Here is a 14,150-nt window from a genome sequence, read left to right on the forward strand (position 1 = left end):
ACAAACAGCAGCGTAACTTGTGTCAGTAGCATAACAGCATAACTAGACGGCGTTTGCCCTTATTCCTTATTCCTGTACCGCCCTCTGGTGGGCATTGTGGGGAGTTTTTTTGAAGGATTTCGGACCTTGTGCTTTGGGATTCCGGCTCATAACAATATCACAAAAATAAAGAAGGAATAACTCGTTTATCTGACTCTGATCCAGGTCGCCATTTGGCTGTGACTGATTTGCTTTTTCAGGTGAGTCATAATGGTGCAAGGCACCATAATAAAGAAAGACCGATTTGCCGGCAGTGCCCCTTCATAACCTGAACATTCAGCTTGCGGAAAACTCCATGACGTTCAATAAAGAAGCAGAAGTAAATAATTACGTAAAACGGGTGGCGTTTGCTTTTCATGAAGGAAGATGAATAGATGGAGTAGTCATTAAAAAGGCCACAGACACAGTCAGCAGTGTCCTGGCTGGCGGAAATCAATGGCATTTATTAGACATTATGAAAAACTTCAATTCCCTCATGGTGACATTATCCCAAGATTACCAAAATGACTTTAATGGAATCAAATAGCCTGGTTTGTTAGAGAGATTTTATACAAAAGGGGAATTCAGTGGAATGGAAAACCTCCCACACAGAATAAAGGAAAGCAGATGATCCCCCATAAATAAAATGGTTGCATTTGCGGTTCTTCCACTCAAAAATGGCCTCCTCTGTCTTGAAGAGGCTTTATTAAATTCTAACGCAGTCTCTTTAAGCTAAGTTTTCACATCCAGACATGCAAATATACAAGAGAAGAGCACAGTACCTCACAATATTTCGGTTTCTTTTCTTTCGTTGACGTGTATACTCAGATGGCAGTGTCCGCTTCAAAGCCTTCAGATGGCAGCGTTCTGACAAAAAAGAAATATGGGAGCCATAAAAGAATAAAGCTTTAAGCTAAACTCATACTAGTGTCTGCTTAAGTCAGGGGTGTCCAAACTATACAGCCTGTGGGCCAACTGTGGCCCGTGGTCCATTTTTTAATTGGCCCGCAGCAAATTCTAAAAATTTAATGAAATATGGCCCACACACAAAACATGTTTTTAACTGTATTGTACTTCTTAGGGGGGCGGCACGGTGGCGCAGTGGGTAGCGCTGCTGCCTCGCGGTTGGGAGATCTGGGGACCTGGGTTCGCTTCCCGGGACCTCCCTGCGTGGAGTTTGCATGTTCTCCCCTTGTCTGCGTGGGTTTCCTCCGGGCGCTCCGGTTTCCTCCCACAGTCCAAAGACATGCAGGTTAGGTGGATTGGCGATTGTAAATTGGCCCTAGTGTGTGCTTGGTGTGTGGGTGTGTTTGTGTGTGTCCTGCGGTGGGTTGGCACCCTGCCCAGTGTTGTTTCCTGCCTTGTGCCCTGTGTTGGCTGGGATTGGCTCCAGCAGACCCCCGTGACCCTGTGTTCTGGATTCAGCGGGTTGGAAAATGGATGGATGGATGTACTTCTTAGGTTTACCACAAGGCAGAGCTATTGTCTTGATCAAGGCAGCATCTTCACAAACAAGCACAGCCTGGCAGAACCTGGCAGAACCAAAGAAACGCGCAATAGCAAGTGAGTGCAGAAAATTTAACACACGGTGGGAAAATGAATATTTCTTCCTAGAAGTGAAGGGCAAGTGTGTCTATCTGATTTGCAATGAAACTATTGCAGTGATGAAAGAGTATAATGTGTGCCAACACTACGAAACCAAACATCTGACCTACACTTCCCACACTGGTGCCGAGTCGAGAACAGAAAGTTAAGCAAATGGCAGCCAGTCTGCTAGCTCAACAACACTATTTTTTTCCATGCTAACAAAGCACAAGAAAATGCCCGTCACGGGAGACCTTTCTCAGATGGTGACTTCATAAAACAGCACCTCACTAAAGTCACAGGAATCATGTGCCCGGAGACAATGCAGGAATTGAACAACGTTCGCTTGTCCAGAAATGCAGCTGTGCGGTGAATTGAAGATTCGTCAGCTAACTTACAACATCAAGTGTCAGATAAAGCTTGTGCTTTTGATTTTTACTCGATTGCATGTGACAAGAGCACTTTGTAATACAATAAATGAAAACCCATTAATAGAGAGCTGTGATACTGTTTTTTTCTTTAAGCATATTCAATTATCTGCGGTGGGTTGGCACCCTGCCCGGGATTGGTTCCCTGCCTTGTGCCCTGTGTTGGCTGGGATTGGCTCCAGCAGACCCCCATGACCCTGTGTTTGGATTCAGCGGGTTGGAAAATGGATGGATGGATGGATGGATATTCGATTATGAAGCATAATTTACAGATATTTGATTGATTTTGCTAGCTTAATACACAGCCCTATATGTATTTCTCTGTATGTGGCCCCCAGTGAAAAAAGTTTGGACTCCCCTGGCTTAAGTAGAATAAAATATCATTTTGCTTTGATAGTTTCACCCCCTGTAAGTTAGTATGAGATAGAACTTTCTTGCTGTATCAGTAATACGGTGTGTTAATTCAGTCAGTGTGTGTTTGAAATTCATCTCAATGCTAGCATGGACTGATAGACCCATTGGCAGCTTGGGAAAGGGATGGGCTCACCAACGGGGCAGAGCTCTGGGGGTCCGACGCTAGAACCTGTTGGGTTTCTTTGCCTACTGTCGACCGCATGGTGTGCAGGTTGCTATGCAGCTGTCCATGCAGCCACTATTTCATAAAAAGTTCAGTCTATGAGAGCTCAGTCGTTAAGGCGAGTGGTCATTAATTGAAAGGCCGTTAAATGACACATATGTAGTATTTGTGAGGCCTGGGTGCGTAGAGCTGCCCTAAAAAGACACAGACAGGCAGAAACACGAGTTGCAGCACAACACACACCTTTATTCCTCCATTGAGAAGCACTATTCTATTTGCTCCCCACTTCTTAGCACAATACAAATAATGCCAATAGCTACAGCGCAGTCCTTTTTGAGGGTCGGTGCTGCCCTCTATCTGTCTGGGGGAGAAAATGTCCTGTAAAAGCTCTCTCAACCAGTCCTTTCATTGTCGGGGCATCCCAGCCCTTCACAGTATACATAGGCTCAGTTGAGGTATGCATTAACTCACCAAGGCAAGAGAGGGCACTGCAGCTAACACTGTCATCTCCTTCTTTCCCCACTGTGCCAAGAAGCCACCTGGTGAAGACATTTAGTCCCATCCCTTCCAGTTCCGCTGCCACAAAACCTTCTTTGATTTGAATTCCCAATTCAATGCTGTTTCAGTTCTTTTTTCTTTTGTTGTTTGTGCCTTGAACAAATAAAAGGGATGACCCTGATGGTGCCACCAGATTTTTTGCTGCAGTCCTGAGCTGTCAGGACTGCACCTGTATATATATATATATATATAAATATACAATATATATATAGATAGATAGATACATAGATATTATGAAGCCTGGGTGGGTATTGCTGCCCTAACCCCGACACAGACAGGGAGGACACAGGTTCAACACACAAAACACACCTTTATTTTCCACTGAGAAGTGCTTTCCCTTACTCCCCAAACCAACACATAACAGCAAAGCACTAAAAGCACAGTCACACTGCGGCCGCCTTCAGTCCTCTTCCTCCTGATTCTGGCTGCTGTCTCCTGGCAACTGGCACCTTTTCATAGGGTACCCGGAAGGAGTCCAGGTGCCCAATGAGCTTCTTCCGGCAATGCCTTTCTTATCTATCTATCTATCTATCTATCTATCTATCTATCTATCTATCTATCTATCTATCTATCTATCTATCTATCTATCTATCTATCTATCTATCTATCTATAGTGCCTTTCTTATCTATCTATCTATCTATCTATCTATCTATCTATCTATCTATCTATCTATCTATCTATCTATCTATCTATCTATCTATCTATCTATCTATCTATCTATCTATCTATCTTATAGTGCCTTTCTTATCTATCTATCTATCTATCTATCTATCTATCTATCTATCTATCTATCTATCTATCTATCTATCTATCTATCTATCTATCTATCTATCTATCTATCTATCTATCTATCTATCTATCTATCTATCTATCTACCTGTTTGTGATGCAGTGGCAAGTTGGCTAGTGACCAAGGTATGGGGGTCTGTTTAAGAAAGACTCAAAAAGTCATTATAAGCTTATTGTGAGTTTTTGTGCTTTTATGCTGATCTACAAAGAAAAGAATTTTTTTTTATATACATTTTTTTAATTAAGCCTGTGCCAATACCTTTAATCCTGTGCTGCTCCATGAATAGAATGGAGGAAAAAAAAAGTGTCTTAAATAAGGGTGTGCTGGTAAGAAACAGTGCGATTTTTATTTTTATACACACCAATTTTTATTAGACATATGCTGCACAAGTACATTTAAACCAACAGTTCACTGCAAACAATAACCTAAAAATAGGACATGAATGCATAAGTGGGTACAAGTTGCTCCCGATTATAACAATGAATAATAAATCTTATGCCTCAGGTGTAGAAGGTGAGACTGACAACAGAGAAGCAGAAGGCATCAGATGAGCAAAAGCATTAGAACAGGCAGTGAGCTCTTCCAAAATTACCCAATGGAGGGGGAAATCCAACCCAAAACCACAGCTAGACACATAAGAACCTTATAGAATCTTTATAAAATGAAAAATTTATTGTAGATTAATAGCGATGAATCTCTGTGGAGCACAGAGGTAAAATGGAATTGCCTGCAACATCCAAATCCAAATTAAACAAGCACCGGTACAGATTCCAATAGCAATGTGAAAGCACAGCAGAAGGACAGACAAGTCCAGAATTACAAAAAGCACAAAGCACAGCAAAAAGACACACAAACTCACCAACTCCACAGCACATTCACAATGAACTGCCAGGATCCGCAGGAGACCCTCCAGATTCATAGCTAAAAGGCAGTTCCTGGTGGTGATGGGCAGGGGGCCCACCTCTTGTGGGCCACCCACAAAGTACAAGGTGTCAGGATCAGGTTTCAGTTTTGGGGTTGTGCTCACTTTTAATTGAAAGTTAATATATTTTACTGTCTTCAACACCAGATTTTATCAAGTTACAACTTGTCTTTCTAGGGGTGTGGCCTATGAGGTCGCAACCTCTGGTTCATCAGTGCAATGGAATAAAAGGTCAGCTGGGAGCTCATTTCTTTAAAGAAAGCTCTTTTGCCCGCGTCTTTCTTGGTTTTGACTTTGCTTCTGGTCTTGCGTCTGGGTTTTGGTTTATTTTTATTAGTTTTGTTTTGCTTTTATGTGCATCTCATAGAGCTTCTCTGAAAAAGTTCACTGGTGATTCCGAGACAGGACACAAGGCGTTGAAACATAAACACAATGAACAGCAAATAAACAAATAAAATGAATACATAAAAAAGAATAAAAATGACCAAAGAATACAGTGCATCCGGAAAGTATTTCCAGCGCTTCATCACTTTTTCCACATTTTGTTATGTTACAGCCTTATTCCAAAATGGATTAAATTCATTTTTTCCCTCAGAATTCTAAACACAACACCCCATAATGACAACGTGGAAAAAGTTTACTTTGAGGTTTTTGCAAATTTATTAAAAATAAAAAAACTGAGAAATCCCATGTCCATAAGTATTCACAGCCTTTGCTCAATACTTTGTCGATGCACCTTTGGCAGCAATTCCAGCCTCAAGTCTTGTTGAATATGATGCCACAAGCTTGGCACACCTATCCTTGGCCAGTTTCGCCCATTCCTCTTTGCAGCACCTCTCAAGCTCCATCAGGTTGGATGGGAAGCGTCAGTGCACAGCCATTTTAAGATCTCTCCAGAGATGTTCAATCGGATTCAAGTCTGGGCTCTGGCTGGGCCACTCAAGGACATTCACAGAGTTGTCCTGAAGCCACTCCTTTGATATCTTGGCTGTGTGCTTAGGGTTGTTGTCCTGCTGAAAGATGAACCGTCGCCCCAGTCTGAGGTCAAGAGCGCTCTGGAGCAGGTTGTCATCCAGGATGTCTCTGTACATTACTGCAGTCATCTTTCCCTTTATCCTGACTAGTCTCCCAGTCCCTGCCGCTGAAAAACATCCCCACAGCATGTTGCTGCCACCACCATGCTTCACTGTAGGGATGGTATTGGCCTGGTGATGAGCGGTGCCTGGTTTCCTCCAAATGTGACGCCTGGCATTCACACCAAAGAGTTTAATCTTTGTCTCATCAGACCAGAGAATTTTCTTTCTCACGGTCTGAGAGTCCTTCAGGTGCCTTTTGGCAAACTCCAGGCGGGCTGCCATGTGCCTTTTACTAAGGTGTGGCTTCTGTCTGGCCACTCTACAATACAGATCTGATTGGAGGATTGCTGCAGAGATGGTTGTCCTTCTGGAAGGTTCTCCTCTCTCCACAGAGGACCTCTGGAGCTCTGACAGAGTGATCATTGGGTTCTTGGTCACCTCCCTGACTAAGGCCCTTCTCCCTCGATCGCTCAGTTTAGATGGCCGGCCAGCTCTGGGAAGAGTCCTGGTGGTTTCGAACTTCTTCCACTTATGGATGATGGAGGCCACTGTGCTCATTGGGACCTTCAAAGCAGCAGAAATTTTTCTGTAACCTTCCCCAGATTTGTGCCTCGAGACAATCCTGTCTCGGAGGTCTACAGACAATGAACTGTCAACTGTGGGACCTTATATAGACAGGTGTGTGCCTTTCCAAATCATGTCCAGTCAACTGAATTGACTACAGGTGGACTCCAATTAAGCTGCAGAAACATCTCAAGGATGATCAGGGGAAACAGGATGCACCTGAGCTCAATTTTGAGCTTCATGGTAAAGGCTGTGAATACTTATGTGCATGTGCTTTCTCAGTTTTTTTATTTTTAATAAATTTGCAAAAACCTCAAGTAAACTTTTTTCACGTTGTCATTATGGGGTGTTGTGTGTAGAATTCTGAGGAAAAAAATGAATTTAATCCATTTTGGAATAAGGCTGTAACTTAACAAAATGTGGAAAAAGTGATGAAGCGCTGGGAATACTTTCTGGATGCACTGTAAGTAACACATGAATTTGGACCTCAGCCTGACAGGAACCCTTGTCGAGATATAAGAATGACAGTGCATTAACTGTGCCACAAAATGCTCCTATTTGAGGATTTAATAAGCACCTTTCTGAAGAAATGCTGGTGAACAGCTCCTGTTAATGCTTTCTCCTTCTCTTTTATCATTTGGTTGGAAACCAAAAATGCAAAGCTTTGCAGTATGTGCTGGACTATACAACTACATTACCCATAAACCCTTGTGAATGATGTCACTAGGTGGTTGTTACAATGCACAAATGCAATAAAATGTATTGGAATAAAGCAGCAATCAAGCCAGCAGACTTGGTTAAGTTGATAGAAATCATTAGAAAAATGCCACAATACATCAGGCTTGGGGACCTGTACAACGAGGCTCGACCATGGACTGCTGCCACAACTAAATCAAGCTTCTTTTTTTATTTTCCAACTCAACATCTGCTTGTTTTGCCTTGGGGAGATGATAAGAGCTCACCAAAGAGGTGGGCAAAAATATTGTGCAAAATCAGGTGCATCCGAGTCCTGTGTAGTTTGCAGCAATTATTACAGACTGCAGAGGTTATGTTTGTCTTTGATGTACTATCAACCTCCATATGTCACTCTTTTTTTATTAATGTCATTGTTTGACAGGGGTTGATGAATTTGTTGGTTTTGAATTATTATGCACTTTATTTTGAATGTATTTTCTGTGTACTATTAAGTTTATATGTGTCTGTGTTCCATCTGTTATGTCCTGTATGTCTTGTAGGTGGTTCCCCAAGGGGCGGGGCCACCTGTTTATCATTGTCCAGGGGCTGCCCTCAGAAAACAGGCAGTCCCTTGAGGTTCATTGAATGGGCTGGAGTTGGTGAGTTTTTTGTGATTATGCTGTACTTTCTTCTGAATTTTCTGTATTTTTGATCTTATGCTCTGTTTGTGTTTTCGGGACTTGTTCATCTCATTGTTTCAGGTAACCTCTTTTGCCTTTGGGCTCCTCTGAGCTTATTTTTGTCACAGAACATTTTTGTTGAAAATAAATCTTTTATATTTATAAAGATCCTGTGTTTGCCCTATTATGCCTACCTGGGGTTTGACTCTTCTAGCGGTCATTTTGAGATACTTCTGTAAAGGTTTGTGCTTAGGAACCCAAAGTCCATGACAACCTGTCACAAGAACCAGCCAAAGACATCAAGAAAGGTTTGGGGCAGCCACCCGTATGATATTCCCTGGCTGCAAATGAGTTGTTTACAGGTTCGAGTCCAAAACAGAACTGAGGCAGGATGCCAAAGATGGCGGCTTTATTTGCAGAGACAAGGAAGTGACGTCATCAGAGGGACCTGGAACCAGAAGTGACATCATCAGAGGGCCCGGAACCAGAAGTGACATCGTCAGAGGCTCCAGAACTGTGCGGGATTTCCCATGGATAGTCTGCAAGGGATTGAGAAAGAAAGTCAGTGCACCTCGCCGCCCCTGGTCTGGCATGGAATTGCCATTATTCAGGCCCTTTAGCTGACTCCCAATCGCACGTGTGTGACACACCTTAAATCTTCTTTCCAAGGCAGTTGCTTCAAAAACTAAGGGCAAAAAGTGTCTAATCATCACTTGGAAGAAACGTATCGGAATAAATTGATCTTAGGAGCTCTGGTAAGACTGTGGTGTGTGGTCACATCTTCATTAGCCCTGAGTGGTCCATATAGGTAGCATTAGTGACACCTACAGGTCGTTCAGTGTTATAATGTTCTGTATTTTTTAAAATCTCTGCTTTGTTTTGTAATTAACAGTTATGTTATTTTAATTCTATTTTAACATATTTTAATTAGGGTGGCACGGTGGCGCAGTGGGTATCATTGCTGCCTTGCAGTTAGGAGGCCTGGGTTCACTTCTCGAGTCCTCCCTGTGTGGAGTTTGCATGTTCTCCTCGTGTCGGTTTGGGTTTCCTCCAGGTGCTTCGGTTTCCTCACACAGTCTGAAGACATGCAGGTTAGGTGGATTGGCGATTCTAAATTGTCCCTAGTGTGTGCGCTTGGTGTGTGTGCCCTGTAGTGGGATGGCACCCTGCCCAGGGTTTGTTTCCTGTCTTACGCTATGTGTTGAATGGGATTGGCTCCAGCAGACCCCCGTGACCCTCTATATGGATATAGCAGGTGGGATAATGGATGGATGGATATTTTAATTAACATTATTTGTAATTTACGTTGTAAACGTTGCTGCTTGATTACATTTTACCAATGCAGCGGGTTTCATTGATTCATTGCTAACATTTTGCTATTTAAAAAAATACCACCAGTAAGTTTACACGAATAAGGGGCTTGTTAACATGGTGAACCCCAAAGGGTGCAGTTCCACAAAGACCCCAGAAGGGAAAAACAAGCTTCTGGTGTCACAGAGAGGAGGTCACCCAGTCACCAAGCAACCAATCGGCGGCTGACCACATGTGGAGAGCGGCACTGAATGGCATGTTAATTCAGGACACTTTAAATGCTGGCAGCATGGAGAAGTTTGATGAAGACTTCAGTGTTTCAGCCTTGGAGTTTTTCTTTTTCCTTTCTGAGTTAAAAACTCCAAAAAGAGCAGAAAACGGCTGTGAGCGATTACAAATGGTTCAGCCGAGGCCTGCTAATTAGGCGCTAATGTTCTTGTCACTGAGAATTGTGACAGCCCAGCAGGTGAGCGCGCGGCGGGGGCTTGTTGAGCATTCCGAGTACCTGCAACAACAGCTTGTCTGGATTTAATAATTGCCGCCACCGCCTCCCCTCATCAAACAGATATAGTGCCTGCACGCAGCCACACAGGTCAGAAAATAAATTTATAATAAGATGACGGGCATTGACCCGCTCACTCAGTTAATAAAGTGACAGGTACTTTTACCCAGGAGGAGCACCATTTGGATTTTTACAACTTAGAGACAAAATTTGGAAAGCTAACTCACCAGTCAGGGGGCCGGAGTTTAGGTCCCAGGTCACTCTTGGTGGAGGTGGAGTTTGCTTGTTCTTCTCATTCCCTTCAACTGACCATAAGGTCCTTCAACAGATAGCACAGACAGTGGAGAAGGTCACTGGGAACCCTCTGTCCTCCATTAAAGAGATCTTCATAAAGCGTTGCATCCACAACACCTACAGCACTGTGTAGGACCACTCTCAACACTCCCATGGATTCTTTGTCCCAATTCAATCTGGCAGCAGGTTCTGCAGCAGCTTCTATTTCTTGGAGGTTCCGGTCTTTGAACTCTGTGCCGGCCCCCTGACCTCGGGTCTGCCCCTAGCAGTTTACTTACATGCTGTGCTATACGTTTGCACATAGGGGACAGCTGGAGGGCTCTAGTGACCGTAATTCTACCACCGCACAAGGAGTTGGCGCTGTGTCCTAATGCTTTTTCGCTTCCAGCCTTTTGTAGACCAGTTGATTGATGGCCAGATCACCTCTGATGTCACTTCCGGTGTCCATCCACTTGGACCCGCCTCTTCTTGTCGGGAAAATTGGAAACTCTGGGTGTTTTTTCATTTTGCTTGTCATTCAATTATATGGGGACACCAGGCTGGTACCCCAACTCTTTATCATTTACTTTTGATTCTCTTACAGCAGAGACGCTTGTTACACTTGTTACTACTGTTGTTTTTTAATATTTGTTGTTGTTATTAACTAATTCAAATTATTACTATCTATTCACTTTCCTTTTATTATTTACTTATTTATTTATCTACGTATAGTATAGTATAGTATAGTATAGTTCTTTACCCATCTTGCACTTGTCCTATGTTTATGTCCGTATTGTCCCGCAGTCCTGGGGAACCTTATTTTCGTGCCAATATATGCTGCAATATGGTGTATGGTTGGTGTGACAATAAAGCCACTTGGCACTTCACTTGGCACTTGACATCTTTGTGAGTGAGCCAGCCGTGCCATGCCCCCCCCCAATAGTTGGCTCAAGCCGCTTGTGACTTTGCTAAGGAGAAAGCAAATTCAGAAAATGGATGCATAAAATACAAAACACGGCATAACACAAACACACATATTGAGTAGCAACAAAATTTACTTAAAAAAAGGATAAACTTAGAAATAAATTAACAAACAAATCAAAGAGAATTTACACACAATAACAAACAAAGAATGCAAAAATGAGAGAAACATGCAGCATGGAAAATGCTTTTTAGAAAAATAAAGTAATTAAAATTATGAATTAAAAAAATTCATATACTAAAACAAAAGTTCTAAAAATTCTTAAAGAAACAAAAAAATGTGATTGGTCCAAGAGGAAGCCCCGATGCTCATCCAATAGGAGGAACAATAACGTCACGCCGATTGCTGAAGCGACACGAGTCAGTGGCTCAGGAAAACCACAAATTGATTTAACGGAAAAAGAGGATTAATGATTATAAATGGAGTTACAAGAATAATAATTTAGAAAAGAATTAAAAAATCAAGGAGAAAAAAGTTTAAAAATCATATAAAATTAATAGTAGGGTGGAGAGTGCGATTAGTCGTCTAATACCCGAGGCTTATAAAGAGCTTACAACTCTAAAGTTAAATGTGCCTACCTAACCCTTAAAATTTAAATTGTAAACATGGCCCTGACATTAACATTTGAACCCGGGGCCATTATTAACTAGATATTGGGCTGGATTATAGGTCTATTAGACAAACTGCCCTTCCCTTATTCTAATCTTAAGGACCATGAAAGAAAGTCCCTGAGGTTAAAATTTTGACGGGTGGCCTTGATGTTAATTAGTGTTTTATTTATTTATTTATACCGACCCCATACCCCATCCCTAAACTTACTGACCTTAAATAACCTTAATTTTAATTAACCCTAGAGCCCTAAAATAACCTTTATCTTGTATATAGCACCTTACAATAAATAATATAAAATGGATGTTTTATACTAGATTGTCCCAATTTAGGAGGGTGGGAGAGAGTTTTAATCAATTAATATTTTTTTATAGATCTGAGTAGTTTTAAAGCTTTTTTTAAGTTAACAGATCTCTAAAGGACAGTATTTTTAGACATAAAAACATTAGACATTAAAGCATTTCATTCTCCAGATGAGGGACTTTTTAGGGTTTTATTTATTTAATTCATAGATTTTAGAGTTTAAAGTATATTTTATGACACTGAGGTCTAAGGTACATTTTTATAATGAAATGAAGTGTGCCAGAGCATGCCATTCATGGCCACATTCCCTACCCTAACCCACCCCTGACCCTGATCCTAAGCCAGGTCTGAAGGACAGCCGTTGTCCAAAAAGCTACAAACCAAACTCTCAAGGATTAATAAAGTATATCAGATCAAAAAATAATAAGAAAGGTGATCGAGCTTCTTCAGTGGCTGCTCTGGACTGAGTCACCTTTACCTGTCCGAACTGCCACCGCGGTCTCGACACTTAAATCTCCTTTAAAGACACGTCCTTTTTTTCTCAGTCTTTTGGAGACGCAGAAGAACATTTTTAGTTGGGTTTGGCATGGAAGTCGTGATGTTCCTTAAGTTTTGGGGTTCGTATTTGGTCTTTATATAGTTTGAGTCGGTGTTTTAATGTCACAGTTTTATTTTTGTTTAATATGGTACAGCGTATTGGTGTTTTGAAAGTGCTTTATAAAATAAATTTGATTTGGTTTGGATTACCAAATTGAATGCCCCACCCTAGTCACCTGATTTTTGCCCCTTGTGATTTCTACCTCTTCCTAAAAATAAAAGGACAAAGATATTCAGACATTTCTGACATCCATGAGGTCACTGAAACGGGCGTGTGGCAGTCCCGATATCTCTTGTGATGGGCGGCCTTGGCCATTACCCAGCCGGGATGCCAATGGAATGGAACGACCAGGGGAGAGAGCATCGCTGAGGCAATACCTCTCCTGGGACACTAGAGGGCAGCCCTCCTGGGTGGCTGTGGCACTACGGATTCCCGCAGGGCATGCTGGGAGCTGCAATTTGGTGCAGCTCTATTGGGTTCCATTGGGGCTGCCAGGGGGCGCTCCAGAGCCATTCAATGGATTTCCATCACACCTGGGAGTGATTCCAGGTAATCCTGATGAACCACCTGGAGCACTCCAAGGTGCTGAATAAAAGGAGCCGCCTCACTCCATTTGGAGAGCCAGAGTCAGGAGGAGGAGGAGGACGACGACGACGAAGCAGCTTGCTAGGAGATGAGTGGTGGCAGAGGAAGAACAAGGAAAGGAAAAGGATTGTCTTTTGGTATTGGCACTTTGGAGTGTATTGTGCTGTGGGGAGTGGGGAAAATCGCTTCCCAGCTGTGAATAAAATGTGTGTTGTGTGGCAAACTCATGTCTCTGCCTCTACGGCGGCTGTACACTCCCCAGTGGTCCCACTCTGTAAAAGGACGAAAGTCTAAGTCCTGGTGCTTCCTGTCTTGCTATATGTTTGAGAGACATGGACGCTATCCAGTGACCTGAGATGAAGACTGGACTCCTTCGGCACTGTGTCTCTTCAGAGGGTCCTTTGGTCCCGTTGGTTTGCTCACAGAGTCCCAAATGAGGTACATGACCTGCATTGTGAGGGAGTATCAGTTACGGCACTATAGCCATGTGATGCGATTACCTGAGGATGATCTGACTCACAGGATCCTCAATGTTGAGGACCAAAGTGGCTGGACCAGGCCCAGGGGACGCCCACATAACACCTGGCTGTGGCAGATAGATCGGTCATTTCTGGGAAGTGGGACTGGACCTTGAGTCTGCCTGGGTGGTTACCAAACAGGACCCTGAGCTGCTTCATTGTGTGGTGGGAGCAGCAATATGCTGTACCAGTGCAGGCTCCCCAACCTGACCTGACATCCATCTGTAAGAGAAACAAGACAACGATAAAGAGTTGGGGAACCAGCCTAGTTACCGTGTTTAAAAAAGAAAACGCGCAATAATTGCAGAGAGACACCTTTCCAGATGCGAGTTCAGGATCAAAGTGACAAAGATGGCAGAACTTCTGGTTTTTGGTCTTCCCGGCAGGAAGAGGCGGGTCCAAGTGGACTGACACCAGAAGTGACGTCAGAGGAGTGGTATCCATCAATCATTTGGTCTGCAGAATGCGGAAGAGAGTAACAGCATTAGGACACAGCGCCAGCCCCTGGTGTGGAGGTACCACTGCACAGCCCTTCAGCGGTCCCCTATGCAGATGCACGTGACACAGCATAGCGTGACAAAGCAAGTCAAGGCTATT

The sequence above is a fragment of the Erpetoichthys calabaricus genome, chromosome 1 (assembly GCF_900747795.2).
Source record: "Erpetoichthys calabaricus chromosome 1, fErpCal1.3, whole genome shotgun sequence".
Taxonomy (NCBI): domain Eukaryota; kingdom Metazoa; phylum Chordata; class Cladistia; order Polypteriformes; family Polypteridae; genus Erpetoichthys; species Erpetoichthys calabaricus.